Raw genomic sequence first — 27,609 nt, forward strand, 5'->3', positions numbered from 1 at the left:
TGGCTCTCCAAAAATAGAGACTTGAAATTTGATACAAAATTATTTTTTTTATCGATAAATCATTCCATTTCCTTCTAATCGATAAAAATCGATTATTTAGCTTCGCGTTTTAAGCGTAGCCTGCATGCATGTTGAAGACTTCAGATTTACTGTTATTATAATTTATTCCCACATTTTGTTCTAAATTTTTTTCTAAAATTTGGAGCTTTTAAATTTGCATTTGGTACAATAATTATTGTATATATTCTGTATTTCAAGTAAAATTTTTATTAAAAACTAAAAAATTTTGTACCTGTGAAGCTGTTCTTTTGGAAGTCTATAACATTTCTAGTAAATCGATGTAACTCTTTATCGATCTTCAGCTATTTTAGCGAGTATCAACAAATTCAAAGTAAAGCTAAGCTCTCTTCAAATTTTAAAATTTTCGTTTTAAACTTTAGCTCCAAAAATGAATTTTATTTATATTTTAAAAAATTATATTTTTTTAGAATGTTTCATTCATAACTCAGATAAGTTTGTCAAATCTGCGTAAACTTTGCAAACGTTAAATCAGTCATTCAATCAATCAATCAATCATGTCAGTTTTACAAATACGATTTCTCTTGCTCTACTTTAATGTGGCAAATAGTCGTCTATTAAAAACTTACCATCAGATGTGGCCAACAGACTAAAAAGGAATGCAGTCAAAGTCAGCTCGTTGCGTCCTTTTTTGGTTTGACTTATTTGGCAAATACTTCGCAACTTGTTGACCAAAACTTGGCGTAAAAAAGTTTCCACTTTCCAATGTGTGTTTGTGTGTGTGTGAAAGCATTTAACTAATTTTGCAACATTGAGTGATGTATCCAGAGAACGCTGCTAGATTGGCCGTTAAAGCAGGCAAGCCAACCTAAACTGTTGACCGTGTCCGACACGATATAGGAGTCCAAGTCCTTGGATGTCTCTGTGCGTCTCTCTCAGTTTAACGTGAATTTCCTTTCAATCAAAATGTGCTTTCATTCAATTTAGTAGCTGCCTGCTAAAATAGAGTGAAAAGCCGGCCAAGAGCTGAAAGTAAAAACGGCAAGGCAAGGGCAAAGGCTGCGGCAACTTTGAACTATTGCCAATCCCTGATGGCGCCAAAAAGTAGACAACGGGCGTAGCTCCTTATCGGCAAAAGGAAATTCTCTGATAGATTGTCAGCTAAGCACTTATACATATATATCTATTGTGTGTGTTTGTGTTCGTGTGTGTGTGTGTGTGTGTGCGTGTGTCTGTTTGTCTGTCTATGTGTACATTGTGTATTCGCATTGGCCCCTGGTTGGGTATGAAATGTCAACATCGAAGATAACTCGAGCGACACCGCAATTTAGGGAAATTGTTTGGCCAAATATTTGCCTGACTCTTGCCAAAATGCCGGCTAGTTGGCCTAAAGTAATATTTAGAGTTTGTTGGTAATAAAAATGCAAAATAATCGTGCAGAATTCCGGTCTGTAATAGATCGACTTTTCTAACTGAGAGAGAGTCAATGCGCCATAACCGTTTCATAATCGTTTTATACAGTTAGTCAAAATATGGAATTTTACTATTACCAGTTTCAGAATCAGTTCATTTTTTATGTGCAAAATTTATGTGAAGCAACTATTTTATATCAGATTCTGATTTGTTTCATAACCGATTCATAACCGTTTCGTAACCGGTTTATTTTCATTTATAGCTGGTATGTAATCTCTCCTTGTTAGTGCACTAGTAAATTTAAATAGGAACCGTTTCATAACCGGTTGATTTCAAGCTGATTTTCAAAAGCGAGCTAAGCCACATTGTTGTCAGAAAACGCAATTATTTATATCAGAGACACAAATACGTGACAGACTTAAAGTGAAGTTCTTGGCCCGCTGCAGTGTTCTGGCTTATTGGATTTAGCCATTAATCCCGAAACTGCGATTCCTATACGTATTTATTGGCCATTCAATATTTCAGCTATTGCTCATTCCCTCGTTCGCTGCCACCAAGGCCCCGCTTACCCGTTTGGCTATCCATTTTTAGACAAAAAAAAAAGTTCATCGCTTCAAAGTCAGTGGCAATAAACTGCAAGCGACTAACGAGCAAATTCCATTTTTAATTTCGTCATGCCACTGTCTTTGTTTTTTATTTTTTTTATTTTTTTTTTTCATTGCCATTTTATCCAATTCTTCTATTCCGCTTTTCGAAGCTTGTCAGCGGAAAACGTAAACTAACGACATTTTCGTTTTCTTATTTACACAATCAATTTCGAGCTTTTGTGATGCGGCAAAAGGCGAACGGCAAATGCGGAAGGCAAGAACAACAACAGTAGCAGCAGCAATAACAACAACTACTATTGCTACTCCACTCCCTCGTTCGCTTTATAGTCTGTTGCATTTTTGTTGCGACTCGTATGTTACTCCCGTTGTTTCGTTAAGTTCGCTTTCGCATTTGGTGTTGGCATTTTGTGCCGCGAGGGAAATTGTCGTCAAAGCGAACAGCAAAAAAATGTCAGATTGTTTGTTGTTTTAACAGTGCAGCAGCAGCAGCAGTTGCAGCAGTAGACGCCCCCGCCACGCCCGGCTCTTCACTTACACACATGTCGCTTATGGCTCTACACTGCAATCTGTGTGCGCGTGCATGTGTGTGCAGCTAGTAATAGTTCTAGTTTTAGTTCCTTGTTACATTTGCCTTTTTTCCCAAATTCACATTGACTCGCACGCTATTTCTCTCTCTTTCTTTCTCCTTTAGCTTAGCTTCGTTGCTGTGTTCCTTTTGATGTTGACCGCAATCGCTCGCTGCGCACGCTGTCTCCCTCACGCTCGCTTACTGTCTTTGTTGTTCTTTTTTTTAGGTAGCCTTTATTGTTTATGCAACTGTCAGCAGTTTTCGTTGCCCGTTTCTGAGAAAGTTTTCGCTCACAATTGGAGATTTACTTGACTGCCTGTTTGTAGGTGTATGTGTGTGTGAGTTTTGTGTTTGCTTTGGCTTAGCTTACATGGACATTGTACACTGTTTGTGCGAGAGCGCGCTTTTCTGTGTGTTGCTTCATATTTGTTGTCATTTCCAATTGTTTCTACGACTTTTGACAGCTAGCAGATTAGCTTGGTGACGCCTCTGCAGCAGCAGCAGTAGCAGCGGCAGATACCCGTTACACTCGCTTGTTTATTGGCAGCGCCATCATGGTATGCGACTAAAGAGATTGCCAAGGGAAATCAACGATAAGCAGAGAGAGGGACGGAGATAGCGATGGCGCTGTGAGTAAGCAACTGCATAAAATACCAAATTGTGATTGCAGCTCGTTATGGTTTATCGAAACGAGTTTGTCAATTCGCCTGAATATCGATTGTATATAATTAAGCGATTTTTGATTGATGTGAAAGCCAATATAAAATATTTTTGATGAATATTTGGTACGTTTTTAATGTGCTTTGAGTAAACTTAAATGCAGTTTCTTATCGATTATTCATTTGATTTAATGCTTGGTTTTGTATATATGAAATTCCAGATAATTTCTTGTTATAGCTTTAGCACATCTGTTTTAACTGATATCTGTTCTTTGACTATATCTAATTTAGTATTGGTTAAACAATAAATTCTTCACGCTTATTTTTGAATAAATATTATTTTAGCAAACTCTTTTAGACAATATATTATTTTTTCAGAGGCAGCTAAGCAGCGAGTGCAAAGCAATTATAAAAGCCATTTAATGTGTCAACAACATGCATCGAAAATTTGACTAAAAAGGGAAAAATGAAAATTAATTAAATTATTTCGGGCTAAGGCAATGTCACATGTGTGGTTAGCTTCTGCTGCTGCTGCTGCTGCTGCTGCTGCTGCTGTATAAAGCTCATCAATAAACAAAATTTATGGCTAAAACACAATTGCAGCGAACAAGGACAACCAGCAGCAAAGCCAAAAAAGAAGCTAAAGCCAAAGCCAAAGCCAATTAAAGACACGCTCCAACAGCAGCAGCACCAGCAGCAGGCCCACTTAGTGGGCGTGGCACAATGCTGTAAAACATTGGGAAACATTACCCGCTCCCACATCCCTCAGACACGCCCCCAACTGGGCAACGAGTGCAGCTCCTGGCCTGTTCCTGGTTTTTGGCTGCTGACGAGCAACCAAATTTCCGCACCCAATCAGCATATTTAAATTGTGTTGTGTTTTGTGATTGAAATGCATGAAGTACGGCACACCAACACACAGAGAAAGAGGGAGAGCCAGAAAGAGAGGGAGACACACACAGACAGTGTTAAGGAACCACGCACTGTCCGTTACAAGCAGTGCTGCCACATCCGCTCTGTTAAGCCTGAAAACTAGCTATTTTCTGAGTGAGATATGTAGAGCAAAATAAGTTTGGCTGACGAATGTTGATATGTACATATAATATAACAGTATAAATAATTTAACAGTAATAATAATAACTAAGCATTTAATTCCGGCATTAATACATTTCATACAGGATAAATTATTAAAGGTATAAATTTTATGAATTTTTTTATCAAAATTTAGTTTTAAATATATTTTAATTATATATGTATATTATACTTCTCATATAAGAAAGTTTATATCCAATCTCTGAATCTATCTTATTCGGCTTGTCGAATACAATTCAAAAAAATAGTAGTTTTCAGCCTTTTAATTTTAGCTTTTTTGCTTGCCAACTCTAGACGTGACATCTTTGTTTTTGGTTTTTTTTTTTTTTTTTTTTTTTTTTTTTTTTTTTTTTTTATTTCTTTATTTTGTTGCAGCTTATTGTCTTAGACTCTATAGCGCATTTAGCTCTAAACCTTAACTAATGGGAGGGCAGATATGCCAATTATTCTGCACTTGTAGCTACTATCTTAATTAGTTCTAATATTGTCTAGAGGATGCAATCTCTTCAGTCTTCGCCTATTGTTGTTTATAGCCAGGTTGCTTGCGAGATGGTTAGGATGCGCTGCAAGTCTGTCCGCGTATCTTGAACTGTGTCGCCCAATGAGTTCAGCAACTGTGGGAATTGCTAAATCCCTATGTAAGACTGAGTTTCTTACAAACCAGCTGGCTCCAGTCCATCTGCGTAGTGCTTTATTCTGCAGGGTCTGAATTTTGTTCCTTGTAGTCTTCGCCGAGGAGCCCCATAGAGAGATACCATATACGAAGGTTGGGACAACTATTGCCTTGTAGATGGCGGCCTTGCTGCTGTAAGACAACTTGCTTGAAGCTCTCAGCATCCAGTCGAGGGTTTTTAGCTTGCTTTTGCATTTTGAGGTTACTTGACTTATGTGCGCTTTAAAAGTCAGCCTTCTGTCAAGAGTGATACCAAGGTACTTTACTTTTGAGGCTTTGGGAATAGTGGGCCCCAATGCAACGCTTGGGCAATCTCCTCTTCTAGTGGCGAAGGTAGTATGTACAGACTTTTGTGCATTAATGGTGATACACCACCGTTTTGCCCAGCGTCCGAAAGAGTCCAGATATTTTTGTAGTGAGTCTGAAGCTTCTTGCGCAGATACATGACGTGATAAGATGGCGGTGTCATCTGCATAGGTCGCTATGAGTACTGCATCTGTACTTCCTATATTTGGCTCGGGAGTTGGCATATCTCCTGTGAATAAAGTATAAAGTGTTGGGCCTAGAACACTACCCTGTGGTACTCCAGCCATAATTGGTCTAGTCAAGGATACTGCTTGCCCCCTTGACACTTGGAAGGTTCTTCCAATAAGGTATGAGGATAGCAACGCGAAAAATGGGGCTGGAAGGGTGGTCCTCACTTTCTGCAGCAGTCCCAGGTGCCAAACTCGATCAAACGCCTGTTTGATGTCTAAAAAGACGGCAGAGCAGTACATCTTTTCTTCAAAGGCTCCAAGGATATGGTGCACAACTCTGTGAACCTGTTCCGGTGTTCCATGCTGTCTCCTGAAGCCAAACTGATGGTTTGGAATGGCCTCCTGGCGTCCCAGATGTGTCAGTACTCGTTCCAGAAATATTCTTTCGAATATTTTGGAGAGTACTGGCAACAGGCTAATTGGTCTGTACGACTCAATTTCTCCCACGGGTTTGCCAGGCTTAGGAATCATCACAATCACGGCGCGCTTCCAGCAGGCTGGAAAGTGCCGGATGCGGAGCATGGCGTTGTACACCATAGTTATGTAGTCTATGGTGGAGTCAGGCAGTGCTCTAAGGACTCTGCCGTTTATTAGATCATATCCAGGGGATTTTTTTGCCTTCACTCTTCTGATGTGTTCAAGAACCTCTTCTTTTGTACATCCAGTTATCTGGTCTTCAGCTGGGAGGGGCGAGAGAACGATGTCTTCTGTTGCTTCGATTTCTGAGGCCTCTGCGGTAATCACCGGCGTGAATTGGTCTTGAAGGTGGTTTGCAAAAGCCTCAGCTTGAGCTTCGTCTCCAATGTGCCAGGAACCAGAAATGCTCCGAATGGGATGACGACGTATTGGCTGCCGTTTGAGCTTTCTTGTAAATTTCCATAATTGAAACTCTGCGTCAGTGGGCGATTCAGCTCGTACCAGCGCATCGCTGATACACCTCTTTTGAAGCAGGGCGAGAGCAGCTTTAAGATGCCTCGTGGCTTCGTTGTACATGGATTTGGCATCAGGCGTGCGTAATCTTAACCAGCGTCTCCTGGCCCATCTTTTGTGTATTAGTAGGTGTTGGGCCTCCAAGGTGAGGGGGATGTTGTACGGAGACTGTTGTCTTGTTTGGCAAGATGGTGGGGCGGCTTGGTGCGCAGCTTTGACTATTTCTTCCTGCAGTTTGTTTGCTGCGTAGTCCACGTCTTCAGGAGTGTTAAGTTCCATTTCTATGTGCAAAGAGTAATGGAGCTCGCGCCTAAAGACTCCTAAATCTGATCCTGCTGGCAGTAGTTGTTTCCTAATGGGCAAGGGCTGTGGCTGCGCGTGGATTGTGACTATTAGTGGCAGGTGGTCAGAGGATAGGTCCAAGGATTCTTCAATGGTCAATTGCCGGTCACAGATGCCTTTGTAGACAGCGAAGTCGATTGCCGAGGGCCTGTGTCCATTAATTGGGTAACGGGTGGGGGCTCCAGTCGCCAATATGCTGAATTGTAAGTTTTGAATCGCCTCAAATATGACTTCTCCGCGACGATTCGCACTATTGCTTCCCCAAAATGGGTGCCATCCATTCCAGTCGCCGCCGATGAGGGTCTTATTCAACCTTTGGCCTAGAACCTGTTCCATGTGATGATCACACAGACCAGTGTTTGGCGGAAGATAGATTGACGCAACTTCGATCGCTCCAATAGACGTAGGCAGGGTGATGGCTGAGACCTGCATTGTTGCGTTGCAAATTGGCAGTAAAGGTGTATGCGGTATTGTTGCTCGTATGAGGATTGAGGATCCACCAAAGCAGTTTGCTCCTTCACCATGAGCCTGATAGTGTTCGTATCCGAAAATTTGTGTAGTGGGGCACTCATGAGTTTCTGTTATTAACATTATATCTATGTTTTCTTGTGAGAGAAACGCAGCCAGTTCCTGAGTCTTGTTTCTCAGGCCATTGGCGTTCCAGATACCCACACGTAAAGCCATTATTTGTAGGCAAGCTTGGTTATGATGGCCATTAAACTGTTTAGCATGGTTGCTTGTTGGGATTGTACTTCTCGCATCGCTTTGAGCTCGGCATTAATTGCGTCAAACTGACGTTGTTGTTGCTGAAGCATTTCAGTGAACAAAGTGTCACTTGTGGTATTCTTATTTGACGGTCCACCTCTAGCGGCCTGTGCGTAAGAAACACCACTAATAGGCGTTGCAAAGCTCGTGGCTTGGGTAATGCTCCGGGGCCTTGTAATTTCGGAAGCAGTACTCGGACCCGTAGACGGTGTTTGTGTGGGACTCCTTTTTTGTGCTGGGGATTGCAATTTGCGCAACCGCTTGTATACTTGGCAGCCCTTATAGTTGGCTGGGTGCTGTAACTCACAGTGCACACAAGTTGGTGCCTGGTCCTTTTCGCGGGTGCAGTCTTTGGATGCGTGTTTCCCGGCGCAACGCACACATCTGGGAGCTTTGTGGCAGTAGCGTTGTGTGTGTCCAAATTCTTGACAGCGATGGCATTGTGTCAGGTCGTTGTATCTTCTTGGCAGTTCCACTGTGCAGCGTTGCCTGCAGACAACTCGAATGTCCAAAATTTCTTTGTTGTTGGGGGCCTGAGCCACGTCAACAAAAAATATATTTAGCGGTGTTTTGTCCATACGGCTCAGTGGGTTGTGCACATTTGTAATTGTGTGGCCTTTGGTTTCCAATTCCTTTTTAACTAGTGTTGTATCAGTGCTGGAGTGAAGCCCTTTGAACACGACTCTATATGGTTTGTCCTCCTTAAGCTGGTAGCAGTGGAACTCCAATTCCAGCTTAGTAAAGTGGTCTATAACTCTGCGATAGTCCTCACTGCATTGGGTTAATACACCTATGTTATTCTTCTTTGGCTTAATTACGTATGATTTAGCATCAATTACTTTATCTATTATCTGTTGAAGTAGGGCCACAGACTTGATGTTTGGACACCATATGGGGGGCGGACGAGGTTTCGGTGTAGTTTGCTGGTCGGTCAATACTGGGGCTTCTGGAGCTACAGGTGATTCGCTGTAGTCTTCATCTTCTTCTACGAGCAGTGAAAATCGATTTTCTGATATTAATGCTGCATTGCTGGTGCTTGGTTCGTCGAAGATGAGCCTTTTCTTGATGGTTTTTGGTGAATTTGGCTGTTTACGTTTCGTGTTTTTGTTGTTAGTGATGCCTTGCACGGAGGCGATATCTATTTTTGAGTTTATTGGCATGATGGAGGCTTGCCTATTTGCCATCACAACGTTAAGCTGGGCTTGCATTTCTGCATTTACCTTTACAGCTGTAGCGAGGTTATTGACATTAGATGTCATCGCGGATTGTGCTTTTGAGTGCAGGCGCACTCGCGCCAAGCGACGAAATTTCGTAAATTGCAATTAAAGCAATTGAGTTACGCGGAAGCAAGCGATAAGAAAACGCTGCGTGTGCGGTTTTTGTTGCTGTTGCGTTGAAGAATGCACCGCAAAGTTCTATTTTTAGAACTCTGCAGCAGTAGAGCTTAAGCGAAGGCTGTTCGAATTCACGTCTTTACAGGTCGAACAACTGATCGCGACGTTTTTTTGGTTTGCTTTTCAAAAGCTAGCAATTCTGTCTGGAGGCCACATTCCAGTTGAAGGACACAAGCATAGATCAGAAGGACACATTGACAAACATGCATTTTTAGCAACTAGGGTAGTTTGCTGGCTTTGGCCACACTTTAATGGCCAAGAACGTTGCGATTCTGATACTGCTTCGAATTCGTATTGGCATTCCAACTCCCATGTCCAATTCGATGCTGTTTCAGCAGTTTCGTTTTGATAGTACGATTTTCTACTTTGCTACCTATTTCTCCCCTACTTCTATTTATATTCTTGTGCTTTTTTTACTGGCAGTTTTTGTGTCTATGTGGTGGTCAACCACCGGTGCAGAACTCTAATTGCCAGGCAGCACATGGCAGTGAAGGTGGCTGGTGAATGGGATCGGCAATGGAAATGGCAATAGCGGCTTTTCCATTTTTCGGATGCACACAAATCGTTTGAATATTGTTTTCCCACTCACACAGTCCGATAGCCCGCAGTGAACTAGAGGGCAAAAAAAGAAGAAAAATACGGTCACACTGGTCGGCGAACACTTAAAGCTATCCATTTTTAATTGGAATTTAGGCGCAAAGTCGTAAATATTTTTGCCATAGGCGTATTGAAGAGTACCGTTAGATAGTACGTATACACCAATTGCCAGCTTCCAGCTAGTAGGTTGGCAAGGATGCCTTCAAGTGGTTGCTGCGTCGGCTTCCGGCGACTTTCTATTGCAGATATTGCAGTTTGAAGTGGTTAAAATCGACAGCAGGTGGTGCAGCTATGCGGAACCGATAAATGAATCAAATATGTGTTTGGCAAGCACAAACGATTCATAACATGCCCAGAAGCGGAGCTAAATCATGGCCGAAAACGAATCAGCTAACTAAGAAAGCGAGAAAAACTGGAAACACTTGCACATGTTTCATGGAAAGTCCGAATCGTTTACATATTTTTCTTTACTCAAAATGTTCTCTTTTCCCATAAATATGCTAATTAAAGATAAAACGCGTTTGCAAATAGGCTAAAAATACCTACTTTGATCACTGCATGTGCCGTAGCTTAAGTATTTTCTTTTGTCTTATAATGTCATGTGCAGTATTTTTTAACAGTCGATAATCGATGTGTTTGCTTTGTTCTGGCATCAGTACAAAACAAATAAGAAAGAGAATTAGAAGAACGTACGTGCGCGCGTTGCTAGCAAAATCTATTCCGATCAACCTGCAATTAAAGTTAATTAAAGTGATTTGTGTGTCATGCCAGTAGATTGTTTGTGCTAAATAAACAGCAGTGCAACTCTCGAGTGAATTGTTTTTTGCATATTCGACTGCTATCAAACAAAGCACTGCCTACGAGGCGAGAGAGCCTCTAAAACAATGTTCGTCGTGTTTGCGAATGTCCGTGTGGCTTGCAGCTTTTGCCGTTGTGCGTGTCTTGTCATCGAAAGTGAGAGTGAGTGAGAGATAGAGAGAAAGACAGAGAAAGCCTGTTAACATACCAAACCGTCGCGTTGAAAATCTTAACGTGATTTAAACTTCGTGACGTTGTCGGCAACTAAACTGAAGCGAAGGCGGATGGCAATGCCAACCACGCTGACAGAACAGTCAGAGCAGACAAATGGTTGCGTTGGAGCGTAGGGGCTAGGCGCTGAAGGCTGCTGAGCTCAGGCCAGTTGCTGTCCGCACAATTGGCACGTAGCTGCCAGCGTCATGCTGCATACACGCTAGTGTGGCTGTGTGTGTCAGTGTGAGTGAGTGAGAGAATGTGTGGGCATAGCTGTTACAATAGAGATGTTCGCGTGTTGGACTTGCCTAATAGGAGATTGAAGTAAGCGACTAATTGGAATACCTGCAATTATTTTTACATTTTCCCTTTTCTTTGCAGGCAAACATTTAATTAGGTAAATATTTATTAATATATCAAACAGAAATTAATAAAAAAAAATCATATATTTATAAATAAAATAATAAAATATGAAGTAAGAGTAAGAAATAAGAGAGATGCGTGTCTTTTTGAAATCAATGCAATATCTTTTTAAATAATATTAAAATTTGTCAGCTCGTCCGTGTTCGTGTCACGCTCCCAGCCTTAGTCTTAAGTGGAAAGTGTTCAGCGTTTCTCTCATATTTTGACAAAACTTAACCAACTGCTTCAGTGCCTCCAAATCAGGAGCATTTCACGTTGCGCCATACTGACTTTGATGTACTCGTTCTTTAAGTGCATACGCAAGCGGGAGCGGGAGCGGGAGCGAGGGAGAGAAAGAAAGAGAGAGAGAGACAGTAGAGTAAAGGCTCGGCACACACGTGACACAAATAGGTAATTGCTCTTTGACTAGTGCCCCAAAATCGTTGACACCCTATGGCAATGGCATCCATTTAAAGGCTCTCTCACTGCAATTGCCTTGGGTTCAAAAGTTTAACATTAATTCAATCAACTTTTATTGCACTTAACCTCAAAATGCCCGAGCTATAGTCTAGTATTATATTTTAGTACAGTTGTTGCTCAATAAGAACAATTTTATTATATTGAAAATTTTCATTTTAATTTTAAAGCTAAAAAATTGAGATATCTATATTGAAAACAATTTTAAAAAATTCTGCATAACATTTTGTTACAGTTATTATTCTGAACTTTTAAAAATTTTAATTATCAAAATTTCCAAAAAAATTCTCTATTTGAATCACTTAAAAAATATATTCTATTTAAATGTGACAAATTTGCAATGAACTAGTTTCATCTAGCGAGTCACCACTGTATTTAAATTCAATGTTATTCACTTTTGAGTAATTCACAATGCGGTCGCAATTAATTAAATTATGTGCGCACAGACGCAATGTTAATTGAATTACATTAAACATTTTTTATTTATTTTTTTTTTTTTTTTAATATTTAAAACGTAAATTCCACAAAATTATTCAAATTTTATAACAACTAATATAACTGGGAATTTCTGTCATGCCACGTCAGATTTGAAATAAACAAAATTGACAAATAAAAAAAATAGAAATATAATACGAAGGAAAAAGTCGATGTGAAAGAGTTTTGCATATATTTTGAAATCTCGCTACGTGTTCTGTGAAGTCAACATATATATATGCCTCTACATATACACGTATATATAGAGAAAATTTTATTTTTTTTGTGTGGCGTCTAAACGTGTTTCGATTTGTGTCTTGTCGCATCATGAACAAAATCTATGACACATGCGAAAATCTGGTTGCAATGTCACAGATATGTAAAGTGAGTCTTTCTTATTTTATATATTTTTTTTATAAATTACAAAATGTAGTAGAAAGTAAAGCAAGCTGAAATCTTTAATTTGTTTTTATCAAATAATTTAAGTCACTTAGAAAACTCAAATCTTTTTGACAAGAATCGAACTAGACGTAAATTGAATTATATAATTTTTTAACCGGCTTTAACTTTAGCTTAGATTTGTTTTGAATGAACCATTTCATATCAGACGAATATAAACATTGATTGAATGATTTATTATTTAGAATACTTAAAGATAATCCTATTCGAACTCACGACAAACTCTGCAAATTAATTCCAAGCAAAATATACTCGACATTTATGAAGTGTAGTGGTTATTTGCGGTTATCTATTATCGCATTTGCATATTTTAGCGGCAACGTAACAGGAGGTATCCTTCTCCACCTGCCATGGCCAGCTGCGATGCTGTTATCAGTATTTGAAACATACTCGATTCCTGAAAGCGTTTAGCGGATATACATATATACATAGAAGCGAATGCAAATGCAACGAGCAGAGCAGCCATGCGAATTGTGTTAAACAATTTGTAGCTCATGTTTTGGTTGTTGTTGCTGTTGCTGCTGCAGGCGCAAACTGATTTAACTTATCGCGCTTGCCACGCGCCACTCATGTGAAAACAAGCGAGCAACAACAGCAGCAGCAGCAGCAGCAGCGACAGCAACAACAGCAACGGAATGTTGCAAGGACACACAGAGAGGCAGGCAGGCCGTCACGGCCACTGTTTACAGTTACAGTCACCAGTTACAATTACGGGCAACATGTTTGTGCCACAAGTGCAGCAGACAGCGCAACAAGAGGCAAGTTTTTGATGATGCAGCGTGGTGGCTTGCTCCCGATATTTATAATAAATATTTACTCGGCAAATGGCGATGCGGTGTTGCGGCGTAGCGAAATCTACTGTTTTAGCGATGGCTTTGCGTATTTAGCTGGAAATTATTTACGAGCCAGAGAGTGAGGAGGAGTGAGACTAAGTCAGAAAGATAATGAGTGAAAGAGTGGGATAGAGGAGAGATAGAGGGAAGAGAGAAAGGAAGGAGAGATAGCGGGTGACTGAGTAAGAGGGGTAGAGAGGCAAAATACGACAAAGACTGAGAAAGATTTAGTGAGAGAGAAAGTGTGTGTGAGGTAAGAGGTAAGAGGGAGTAGAAGAAAGAAAAGGAGAGAATCAGAGTTATACAGTGAGTGAGTAAGAGATTGAAGAAGAGAGAGAGATAGACAAAGATCTGTGAGAGAGATTGCAAGAGAGAGACAGAGAGTCAGGACAACAAAAGACAAAGTCTGGGCAGAGAGAGATACAGAGAATGGAGGGACGAGAGAGAGTATAGAGAAAAGACAGAGAGAGAGAAGACACAAAAAAAAAACTATCAGAGAAAGCAGAGATAGCAAAGAGAGCTAATAGACCGATGAAGATAAAGATACTTTTGGCTGTAAATATAAACAGATCTATCAAAATACTTCTGACATTTTCTTCGTTGTAAAAAGCTTTCATTTAAAATTTTTTCTCTGAGGTGCATAGAACTTGCGCAGCTTTTGTTATATTTTTTTTATCACTATAGACAATTTGTTTATAAAAATTATTTACGTTTTGTTTATTTTCGAATTCTTCGATTTTATGAATTGTTTTTTAATGATTTTCGGGAATTTGGCATTGCGTGTTAGCTTTTTATCGACAATTTCTGTTTTGAAAAACATTTCAATATGCCAAATTCTTGTGTGCAGCTTTTCATTAAGAGTAAATAATTAATATTTATTTTATATTGATTTACTGAGCATCAAATACTAGCAACATTTTTATGAATTCATCTACCTGAAAAGCAAGGATTGACTCAAGAATAATATATATTTCTATATATATAAAAAAACAAGTCTTTGTTTATATTAAACTTGGCTTGATTATGCAGATAAATTTAAGCTTTATTTCATTCATCTCTTTGGTCTAAACTGCCTTTAACATATGTAAGCCAGTTTGCCCTTATATGTTTGCATGTCCCCAAAGGAAAACATGATTAACACACAAGCTTAGCTGACAATTTTTGAATATATTCCATTGCTCAGCTAGCATTTGTCAACAAGAGTTTTGAATATTCATTGGAACTACAGATAATGCCTTTGCCTTGCTAAACTTGTTATTTATTTAAGAGTCAATTTTGTTCTTTTATGGCACTTCACTTTACAAGAACTCAACTGGTTCGAAGCTTATATAAATCTTATATATATATTCGTATATATATATCTGCATATACATAAAGTCAAGCCTCATAATTTTGTCATTTTTCAATTGAACCTCAAGCATATGTAGATGTATGTGTGCACACACGAGCACCTGTGCACACATACACAAATAAACATAAGCTTTGAAGTGTGCCAGAGTTTTGGCCATTTGTATTTTTCCTATTGCTAACTGGCTAAAATTCTATTCCAGACAGTCATAAAACATAAATCTGCAACACTCGAACAACAACAACAACAACAACAGCACTCGTAACGAGTAAAAAGTTAAAGTACTCGAGCAGCTGCCCTGCTGCGCTCGCTCTCTGAATATTCGAGTCCACAGAAATTTCGAATTCGAATAGAGGAATATATTTAACCGTTATCCGAGTGTGTTGCCAAGCCATGTTGCTTTGTATTTTCGTATTTGGTATTTTGTATTTGTTTATTTTGCTTTTCCCCTCTTTTAGTTTCTTGTGTTTGCTGAATGCTCGATAGCCATAAATATGCCACAGTAAAGCAACAACAAAAATATTTCTCTTTTTTCTGTACAGAATTTATTCCATAGAATTCTTACTTCCACTCGGCTTTCTATACCCTTTAGGAAAGGGAATTGAAGGGGTATATTTCCATATGAATCTGTGTATATATACCTATATATACATATAAATATATGCATATATAATATATATTATTGTTTGTTTTATAATTAACCAATTTTCTGACAGTTAAAATGTTCTAAATTTGAAATAGAGAACATACAACAAATATACGAATGTTAGTTTTTGATAATATAGATGACGTGGTTATATGACTTATCGGTCTCTGTTTTTATATGTCTAAATAGTCTACATCCTGCAGAATAAAGAGCTACGCACATGGACTGCAACTAGCTGCTTTGTAAGAAACTCAGTTTTACATAGGGATTTATCAATTCTCACAGTAGATACGCAAACAGACTTGCAGCGCATCCTAACCATCTGGTGAAGGTTAAGAGATTGCATTTTTTAGATCGTAGAATTATTTAAACTAGTAGCAATAAGCGCAGGATTTAAAATATACAGACTGGCATATTGGCCCTCTCAGCAGATAAGGTTTTGAGTCTGAGACAATAAGCTGCAATAAAAAATAAAGTGTAAGAAAGAATAATAAGAAAACGTCATTTTGTCAAGACAAACGTCAAAATTTGCATGCTTACAATTTGTCTTTTCATAATGTTTCGATTTTATTTTCGTATTACTTAAGTTTAAATCTTTCTTATGTTTATCCTTTAGAGGGTATCTGACTGCCTTGTAGCTTTGAACTGCCGCACTTATATGCCTTCTGCCTCTTGGGGCGGCATAGATACTCGTTCCCACGCGTCTCCCGCCACTCTTCTGGGTCATAAAAAAATGGCTTAACGTTGAACGCGAGAAATATGAAAAATTCGACTAATAACAATGTCTTTGCTTTTGCGCGGATTTTGCACGCCCAACGGCCACGCCCACGCAATCTTATCGCTCAACGAAATAAAACAAAAAGTTTGAGAAAGGAGCAAGGCCAACGTCCTGGCGCTGTCCTAGCAAATCTAGTGTCCACCGAAAGCAGCCAGAAACTGCGCCTTTTGCTTTAAATTGTTGTGGTTGTTGTTGTAATCAGCATTGTTGTTGTTGTAATTGTTGTCCTATTTCGTTGTCCTTGCTGTGAAGCAACAGCAAGAACCGCAAAAGCCGCAGACAAACAGTTTGCTAGCCTGCGGCTTGGCGTTCGGTTGCGACCATTGTGGGCGTGGCCAAAGTTAACGTCCATTCGGTTTATGAATTCTGTTTTGACTGCAAGCGTTCAACCGGAAAATGCCAACCATTCCCAAGCCGTCTATAGCGAGGACACCGAAAAAACAAAAACAAAAGAAAAACACATGAACTCAGCTGTAATTACAGGAAAAACTGAGAAATTTCCAACGCATTTTTCTATCAATTTATTCGTTTAAAGAATTTTTTGCACTTAATTTTTTATTTATAGTTGTTGTTGCTGCTGCTGCTGCTGCTGTTGCCCATTAAAATGGTTGCTTTCAAGTTTTGCGCTTGGGCGTTGTTTGTTTTGGACTACACACAAAATATTAATTGGTTAAAATTTTGTTGTTGCTGCTGTTTACACTCGTTTAAGTAATTTGGCAAAAGTCAAACAAAGTTTTTTCCATTTTTCATGCTAAAATTGAGCTGACTTTTTTCCTTTTTCATTTTTATTTTTGAAAATTATTAATTGGGTTTTTTCGATTTTAATTAACTAATGAAGGGTGTCCAAAACGGCAATGGAATTGGCATTGGCCAAATTTGGACTATCTAACGAAACTGTTTGCTTGCTTGTCTGTGCTTATTTTGTTGCCTCTAGCGATGTAGCATCTTTTATTTATATTAAAAAATATTTTTCTTTTACATTTTTATTGAGTTTATTGAGTTTTGTATAATTCATAAAGGAAAAAGTCTTTGTACAAAATTTATAATAGTAATATATAAAAATATATATATATATATATGTATTTAATAAATATGAAATTTGTTAATTAAATAATAATAAAATATTTTATATATTTTATATGTAACGAAATGTGATTGATTTAAATACCTTGGTATCGATATATTGATTTATTACTAAACCAAAGACTAGTTAACTAGCCAGCTGGGCAACGATGATGGGTTTCAACAGAGGAAAACCATATGCTCATATTTAATATTAAATTCATACTGATTTTATTACGAGAAATCAGGTTGTATTTGCTGAACTGTTTGGAAGTAACACAAAGCAGGTGTCAAATGCTCACTTTATGTTAGGTATAGACAGGAACATCTGTAGTGCTAACAAACTATCTAAATAAATAGAAAGATCTGGGCTAAGCAGGCAGAGAGAACTTATCCTTGAAATATTTCAGCATTTTTTATTGCTTATTATTTTATTATTTATGGACCTGTTGGCATGTGCTAGGATCCTCTTTAAACTTTCTCTTCAATTGTGTCGCTTGATGCACGGAGAATTGTCAATCAAAAATACAAGCAGACTCTTAATATGAAAAGTTTTATCTGTTTATATATATTTATATCTATCTATCTATCTATCTATCTATCTATCTATCTATCTATCTATCTATCTATCTATCTATCTATCTATCTATACTATGCACCTTTCATAATAATTTTTTATTTTATCTATGACCTCACTTTAATATCAATAAGCAAATAGAAATGACAAATTAAGTATATATATATATAGTACATAAATAATATATATAATATACAAATAATATAAATATAAGATAAAATATATTTAAATAATAATAAGAAATTCGAATTGCAAACATTTCTTTTGTTAAACATTTTAAAGTATGTGAAAATCCTTTTCGAGCAAATTGAAGAGTTTTTCGCACATACATTGGCATTGTGTGAAAACGAGTTGTATATGTGTGTGTGCTCCTACGACCTCCTGCTGCTTCGCCGCAGCTCGCTCCATGTGCACCCTTTGGTTGTCGTTAGTTTGGCTTTTTTGTATTATTGATATGTAAATGCGACAGACACTTATGCACAGAAAACTCAATTCTTTATTTAATTTTTTTTGCTGCTTTTTTCACATGCTGCGCACGTCTCGCAATTATGGCTCTAATATGCACTTGACAATGTAATGACATTTATTGAACGGCATCTTCTGCTGCTGCTGCTGCTGCTGCCTCTTCTTCTTATTCAACATGTTCGCGAGACGATTGTAAAGTCCTTCAGTACTTGGCGGCTGCTGATTGAAAGTGTCAGCTAGTCAGCGTAGGAGTAAGGGGTGCAGGGGGCATTTGGCATCTGCAGCAGACGTTAACGAAATGTGAAAGAATTTCTCTGCGCCTTCAGGCGTTTTACTTTGCCTGAATAGCGTTAATTCCACGCTGCTGACATGGCAATTGACAAGTTTCCCAAGCGCCAGCTCGTGAATGCGGCTGCGGTCTGCAATATTTGTCAATGCGGCACAAAAGCGCGCCATTTATTAATCAAGCCATGTGGAAGCCAATCAAAAGTGGAGCCAAAGCTGTAGCGGTGTCTGATTGCCAGCTCACCATATCTCTCTGCCATACAAAGGCTATGCTTCATCCACAGCAGCCCGGCCGACGGCCAAACCAATATTCCAACTAGCGTTGAGTTCGTGCTTTTAGCCAAATCACTTTTCAAAAATTAGAAATTTTCTATTGAGTATTGTTTGTAATGATTCGTGTTTATATCGTTTTAAAGTCGTGTCACGCTGCTGACTTTCATCAAGTTTAACACGAATATAGTAACAAATTTGTTTAGAATTCAATATAAAATTTAAAATTAATATTTATAAATTTATATTTATATATAAATATATAAAATTGAATTCAATTAAAATAAATAAATATTTTCTTCTTTATTTTCAACTGTCTCAAGCGCATTTTGTTGTACAACAAGTGAAGACTTATTTAATTTGAGTGATAAAATTTCAACAGCTAGCTCATATATCTCAAGGGGATAAATTGTCTCGTCTATATGACTCGAAGCATCAATAAAGGTCAACGTCTCTTAATTTTCAGGAGGTGAACTGAAGTTGAATAATCTAAATGTTTGCTCTAAGTGGATCTACATCAGGTAACATATGTTTAGCTTACAGTGACGTTTCGTCATGTTATTATTTTAGGTTATTTAGTTTTGTAGGAAAATATTTAGTTACTTTACTTGGTGCACCCAGTATCTTCTTTTATGTCAAAGATTTCTAAAGTTAACCATCCTTTTTATTCAGCGCAGTTTTGTCTTTAGCATTCCTGGATTCCCACTGTGCTCACGTTGCCATCTCTATTATCATTCGACTTTGCGGCACAAACTAATTCAAAATTAGTTTGAAATTCAATTAAATAAGTATTCAAAGAAAAAACTTACTTCTCGCTCACTCTGCAGTCTCCTCGTCACGCTGCCATCACTTTCATCAATTTTATCACTTTACATAAACCACGTGAAGTGCACGGAAAATGTTTGCAGTCAACCTAATCAAACAATTTTCACAGTTGCATTAGACCCAGCTCCATGCAAACCTGTCCAACTGCCCTTCAGCTGCAGCTCCTGCTGCCTGACTCGTTTTGGTCCAAATACTCGACATGCAATTAAATTTCCGCTTTGAGTAGGAGTTGCGACAAATTATTATTTATCAATATACATACACTGTGTTTGTGCATGCCTCTGTGTGAGTGGATGTGCGTTTGGGTGTGCATCATTTTCACTTGAAATGAAAAACTAACATGGATCTAATAAGGTCTGCGCAGTCGTAGCTAGAGGCGGCTGCATACCAAAGCCATGGAGATTACAGTTATAACCACATAAGATTTGCATAGCATTTTGGCAAGGCAAAACACATTTTTGGTAAGTTTTCACAAAATATTTTATGAAGCTAAGATTTTTCGCAACTTTGGTTAAAGAAAATCTTTTGGAAAAACAACTGCGCGGAAATGCTACAGGAGTGGGAGTTTACGAATTTTAGCTACATTTACAAGTTCTCCCAAAGAAGCTGTGTTTTCAATTTGACATGAACTTTAACATGTGTACAAAGTGATGGATATTTCTGTCTTTAATTTTTTGATTTTTTGTTTAAAGTATATAGTTTTTGGCTGTCAATCAGGTTTTCAATTTGACAATCAGTTTGACATGAAGTCATGGATACATTGCTGCTAAATTGTGTTACTAAAACATAAGTATTTCATATCTGTATCTGTATCGTATCTGTGCTTAAGTCTGACATGCACTTTGACATTCACTTTGACATGCACTCAAAATAACTAATATTGCTAGCGGTAAAGTTAGTCTAATTTATATTTTGCATACTATTGCTAATCTGTTTCATAACAGTATTTTCACATTTGACATGTACTTTGACAATTGTATATATATTAACTAGTTTTCTTTGCTTTTATTTTATATTTCAAATTATTTGAACTTGAAAGCTAGTTATAATTTTAACATGTACATTGACATTTAGTTAAATTCTTTTAAATAAAATTTAACTTTTACCTATGAGTTATTATCCTAGTGGCAATAATTATCATGCAACATATGCCTTTTCAAATATTTAACATGCAGTTAAGAAGCAGCGTTGCCAGCTTTAACGGAAATTTATGTTTATTTCTACCAATTCAGGGTGTTGCCACCTTTTTGTTCCATGTTCCATGAATAATAGCTAAGCGAAACGTAATTTAACTTTAATCATTTGCACACAATCGAATAATTTAGCTGACAGCGGCTTTTGAAATTGTATTGAATTGAATTGAATTGAATTGTTTGTTAAATTAAACAAACATTAACTTCGACAGCCTTTGAGGCCTGTGCGCTGTTCGCCCTTTTGCTCACCTGTTTACGAAGTGCGTTAAATAAAGCCGCAGCTTGATTCCCGGCTCTCGACTGTCGACATTTTGTGGCCCTTTGTTAACATGCCTTACGAGGTACTTCGATTTAAATTCTCATATCGTTTGTCTTGCCGGAGTTATGCGTTTATCGCCCGCTGGGAGGCCCACTCAGTCATTGGGCTTACAACAACAATGTTTGCGGATTTTCGGGGCAGCGTTACGCGTTCCGCTGGGCCTCCGTTGGCATGCGAGCAAGCTGCAGTTGAATGAATGTCTATGGAAATCGCAAAATTCATTTCCTAATGCCAGACGAAATGAAACGAAATTTAATGGAATCAACGCAAATGAACAAAAGAATGAATTTATATATTGTATATTGTATGTTATATTTATGAAACTGTGCTTAAGACTGTATTTGCTTTTGATTTATATGCATGCAGCGAGCTGTTGCCTCATCTACAGCTGGAGCTGATTATTTATTTGGCTCGTGCATGGGACTTCTCACATAATAAAAATATTTATTGCATTATAAATATTACAAGCAGCTCGTAATCATTTTTTACACACACACACACACCAACACAAGTTCTTTTCAATTTCAATTTGCATCAATAAAAAGCCAACCCCATGTAAAGGCCAACAAAACAAATAAAATTAGAATAAAAATTTATAAAAGAAGAAAAAAACGTTGCGTCAATGCTGCATGAGTAAGAGTTCTGTTAACTGCCAGTGCGAGTGTGAGTGAGTGCTTGAGTGTGTGTGTGTGTGCGTCTGTTGTGTGATTTTATTGTTTATCGATACAATGCTCGTAAAATACCTGACACTGGCGAAGCCATAAAGACACACCTGCCAGAGCTGAGCAAATTGTGCAAGAAATGTGAAGCTGTGACTACTGCCAAAGGAGTTGAGACTAACACGCACATGTGCTTGTCAAACTTAACAGCGAGCTTTACTTGTTCCTGCTATTGTGCTGAGACCTAACATGCTGCAGGTCTAGTTGTTATGCATTATATAGCACAACACGCACATGTGCCTGTCAAAGTTAACAATTGACCTAATTCTTGTTAAAATCAATGTTGTATATTGTTTTGGTTGTTCGCTTCAAAGTTAAGCTGTTTATCTCACTGATGAATATTTAATTTATGCACAAAGTTTAAGTAATGATTATGGAATTTTTATTTAGCTGCGTTAAAATCAATGTTATATGGCTGGCTTTTAGACTGATGTTTATTCAGCTGCTAAATATTTAATTTGTGTATAAAGTCTTTTATTTATAGTTATAACGAAACGTGTTAAACCTAACAGCTGCGTAGCGATGACTTAACTTGCTGTTAATCTTATATATGCTTATTTAAGCTAAAGATATGGTTGAAGTAAAATATTATGATATTTATTTTAGCTTAGCTTTTTCTTATAACTTTACTTGTAAATTGCTTAAGTAGATTTGTTCATAAAAATAGTAGTGCGACTGGTAGTAGGTTCAAGTGACTGTCAAAGCTGACAGTTGATCCTAGCTGTTTTCATAATACATAGCGTATTTTACTTCTTTGCTTACGTGGGGAATATTCAATAAAGCTTATATTAATATTTGACATGAGGATAATTGTGCAGAGTGGCCAGGCTCCTCTTCAGAGAAAAGTTCTGTGATATTTTATTATTTTTTATCAACTTCAAAGTGAATATTTAATAAAATACTCTAATTATAATACTCCTGAACCTAAAACTTAAAATAGCAATTTTGATTAGAAATAATAACAATATAAATATAAATAAAAATAATAACAAATAATAAATAAATAAATTTGTAACTGAATTTTCACACCTTTATTGCTTTTTGATCATCTCTGAATTCCAATTGTGCGTCCATTCATACCAGTTGTATGTGGCTAGGCTTCTGTTGCTGCTGCTGCTTACATAAAATAAAAATTTCTAATGACTTTGCTTGAGTTTATTGTGCAAAGAACTCAACCCGGCATGCAGGCAGTCAGAGTTGGCATACAATTGCCTAATAAAATAGCTGCGCCCGTCCCCTCCACAGCTCCGCAGTCTGGCCAAGCTGTGGCTGTAATGCCTCATGCTCATGCTCATTTTGGCTTTGTTGAAATCCGCTCGTGTCGGTTGCGCCTGACACATTTTGTTGTTTTTAAACTACAGCTACACACGCACACACACACTCACAGGAAAGACTGTTGCATAGTTTTGTGCGCTGGCCACACTGCGTATGCGTTATAATTCCAGTTGATGCCTGTGGGCGTCATTCACATAAAGTGCTCGTGTGTCTATGTCGCATTGTCATGTGCCGCCAGTCCTACAGCCCTGCAGCCCCACAGTCCTATAGCTGGCTGCCCTGTCTTACCATCCGGTGTAAATAATATTAGCACTAAACGGACAGGCAGACAGCGAGCAGCAAGCAGCAACAGCAGCAACAGTAACAGCAGCTCCAACATGGCCTGCATCGCCTCTACACTGCTAAAAACTTTTGTTTGTTTTACTTTCTTTTGAAAAGAATAACTAAATCTTATGTAGCTTTAAACTAGATTTTAAACATTATTTTTTATTTAATATGGATTTTGCTTGAAAATAGAGAAAGAGCTTATATAGATATGTATATATTATAAACCAAGTTACTTAATTTATTCAGTGATAGTTTCAAACTTTTGTTCAAAAGAAAAAATTTAGTAAACAGTGAATCGAGTCAGCTTCCGCTGTTTTTATGTTCATGTGGTGCTAAGTTCTTTGTGTTTGAAATTTTACTATTGATTGCCATTTATAAACACTACATGAGCTGCAATTTGATTCATTCAAAAGCGTCTAAATAATCTTTATGAACTGTTGAAATAAGTGAATGACAGATAAAGTCTATGTAGTTTTCAGTAAATGAAGCTCAAGCTCAAGTTCTAAGTTTGAGTTAATAAAATTCTCTATTTATTTATTTAATCAACATTTTCTTTCATTTTGACATTTATACGAACTTTTTTTGCAGTGCATGCCAACATATTATTCAGCCTCATGGTGTTCTAAGTATATGCCTCGTGGCCATAAACTTTTCATTAGCAAGTCAGCTTGTTGTCATTATTATTGTTGTTGTTGTTGCTGTTGCCGGTGGTCGCGCGCTTTCAAAAGGCCGACTTAAGTGCAGAAGGCGCGACCATAAAGGCGACATCAGCAGCTAGCGAAATTTGTCAAAGGTTTTTATGTCAGCGAGCGTCGGGACTATAATTGTTTTATGCGTCCTTTTTGTTTTTACTGTCTTTCTAACAAACTATTACCGCAAATGAAGTGTGTGTGTGAGCTGCCTGGGGCCCGAAAGCCAAATGGCCAATGGGCCAACGGGGCAACGAGCCGACTTCATTCACAAAAGCCTTCTAGTGGCAAAGGACACGCGCCTGTGCTTCAGCTAGGCACACAAACAAATCACAAGCCTTAACATGAGCTGCACTTCGAGTGCAAAAAGGAATATTAAGCCACGAGCAAAACTGTAACCAATTGTGAATCCTTTAAGACAGGCAGAGCTTTGAAGTGTCTGTTCCTTTTACTAAAGAGGCTTAAAGTAGTTGAGGCTCTGTGCAGTTGCCTTAACTATAGACTTTATTAGCTCAATAATTTGAGCTTTAAGTTAGAATTTAAAAATTAAAATTAAATTAAATTTTTAATAACTATTATTAAATTTAAAATTAAATGTTATTTTATTAATTATAAATTATTATTAAATAGTACAAAATTAGATAAGGCTTAAAAAAAATTTAAAAACTTGAAAATCATTTCGATTTAGGCTTACATATATATTGATGTTATGGTCTATAATTTAAATGTAGTATAACACGACATAAAATATAGTATAACAGTTTAGTTATATTTAAAAATATATATATAGTCTAGTATAACAGTATAACAGTATATCAGTATAACCGTATAACAGTATAACAGTATAACAGTATAACAGTATAACAGTATAACAGTATAACAAAATAACAGTATAACAGTATAAAAGTATAACACTTTAATAGTATAACATTATAGTAGAGTGTAGCCTGTTTAGCAACAACTTCAAATTTCTTGATACTAAGATTTGTAGAGAGCCATTGCAACGCTTTTTTTTCAAAATTTTCGCGAGCTTTTAATTCATATATAAATATTTGAAGAGCTGTTTATCAATTGTAGCGAAAATTCTTGCAAGTTTTCATATTCGGATTGTTTTTCCAGATGCAAGCACTTCTAACTCTTGGCTAATTAGGCAAATGGGCTAGGCAAATGCGTTGCCTAATCGAACTATGTCGATTGAAAAACTTTGTCGAGCGTTGCGAAAATTAAGTGGCAAAAGTTGCCGCTCGCAAATTTTACAGTTGACAAGCGATGAAAAATGCAAAGCGATTAGGCAACGATAGCAGCAGCAGCAACAACAACTAGAGCAGCAGAAACGACATTATCCCCAGCGTCATCATCATCATCATCAGCGCCATCAACATCATTACGATTATTAGCAATTCTCTGCTTATGCTTTTTCCTTATCCCACTGCCACATGAGCATAATCCCAGACCCAAGCAACAACACGTGAAAATCCATATTATTTGTGCAGAAAAAAAGTTAATCGAAACTGAAAACTTGCAAAAAATCAACAACAACAACAACGAGTGGAAAAAGGGTAGAAAATAGAAAAGCAAGAAAAAGGAGCAGCAGAAGCAAAAAAGGCAAAAATGCTTGAAAATTGTGCTGCGTATGCGTTGAGCATTTGCATTTTCAATATACATGTGTGTGTGCGAGTGTGTGTGTGTATGTGTGTGTGCTTACAAGTTTTCGTCCGCTTTTTAGTTAGCATTGCAAATGTGCGCGACTTTTAGGGCTTATTCAAATGTGAATAATATTCAAGTGTTTCGACTTGATACAGGCTCAAAGAGGGTCCAAAAGCTATAATACAAGAAGCCACATTGGCCTAGTCAGATGCTGCCATATAATTAGCCTAAATCATGGCTAAAAGCAAACGTACAAAAAGTTTGATTTTCTTTTGTGAAACTGTTGTCCAAACTGTTCTTGCAAGTTGGGGCTAAGAATCATATTTAACTAGATTTTTAAAGGAAAATTTAAAGCAATGCCAAACGTTTATATAGCTCGATAGATAATATTCATCATTTTTGTATATAGTTAAAAATATATAAAATAGTTTGTTGTTTTTTTTTACTTTATTTACTATTTATTTAAGACATGAAGCGAACTGATGTTGGCGTTGGCGAATAACTGTTAAATTTGAGGTAACATGTAGTGTGAGTAATTTAATTTTAGATCGACTTGATGGGAAGGCCAAGAAGGAGTGAAGCCTTTTACTTTGTGGCGCCTGTCTGTGCTTGACAGCTGAGAAATTTTTATGGTATTTTAATCAGCTTAACTGTCTATTGCTGTGTTTTAAAATTTCTTTGATGACTGTTGGTATGCTAAGGTCTCTAAACTGACTTGCCCAAGAACATTCCATTGTGTGTATAGCAGTCTTGTGGCCTTTATATGAATGTGTTAACTATAGCTTTTTATCAAAATGAACTTAATTTTTTTATTTAATTTTTTAGTCTTGTTTATTTCTATATAGATAAGTAACTGCCTTGAACACTTTTTAATCAGATTATATCTAGACTAAGACTATGAATAGACTATATTGAATACTCTTTAAAAAGGCTATATCTAGAATCTTATTAAAGAGACCTCAAAACTATTTCTAGAGTATAATTAAAGTCTTCAAGGCAAGTAGTTAGTCGTAGTTAGTAGTTATTATTATTAAATCTAAAATAAATACATATTTATTTTTGCTTAAAATATCATATATATATATATATATATATATATATATATATATATATATATATAAATTTCATTCAATGTACAATGCAAAAATATGTACTAAAAATCTATTTACTAATTATTAATTAATTTATGTATTTATTTAGATTTAAACATTTTTTTTATTTACTTTTCAGTTTGCTTATTTTGCTCTCGCAATATCAAATGTTCGTCATTTGGATAATAATTTTTCCATTAGGGTAAGTACCTTAAAAATATTAAATTATCATAATTTAATTAATTATACATTTTTGTTATTTAGTTTTGTTATAAAAAAGTCAGCTTTTAGCCCTTTGTTTTACTGCATTAGCCACAAGCTAATTAAGAGCTTCGAACTGCAAACTTTCTTCTTCTAATCCTTTGTCAGTTGGTTACAACTTTTGCTGATTGGTAAATAAATAAATTATAACTTTATTTCACATAGAGACTAACTATTTTTTAATACTTTACTCATGCGATGATATCAATGAATATTTAAAAGTGATTTTTTCTCCACACGGCCACAAAGCTGCAACAACTTGAGCAAATGTGTGTGTGTGTTTTAGTTTGTTTACCCACAAACACTTCCAGTTGCGCTTATTGTTGTTGTTGCTTTTGTTCTCAACTGCAACAACAACAGCAACAAATTAAATTCTTTTTTTGAGCGCCACGGGGCCAACGTCATGGCAGCTCCTTCAGCTGCTGCTTTTTATTCGTGCTGCTCGCAGGGCCATTGCCATTTTATGAATAATTCATATCAGGATATAGACACACACACACACACACACACACACGAGCAGAACTGACACAAACGATACGCATATATTTTCATATTGACACTCGACGCGTTGCGTCTCTGCA

Source organism: Drosophila hydei, unplaced genomic scaffold (assembly GCF_003285905.1).
Source record: "Drosophila hydei strain 15085-1641.00,03,60 unplaced genomic scaffold, DhydRS2 tig00008114-arrow-pilon, whole genome shotgun sequence".
Lineage (NCBI taxonomy): Eukaryota > Metazoa > Arthropoda > Insecta > Diptera > Drosophilidae > Drosophila > Drosophila hydei.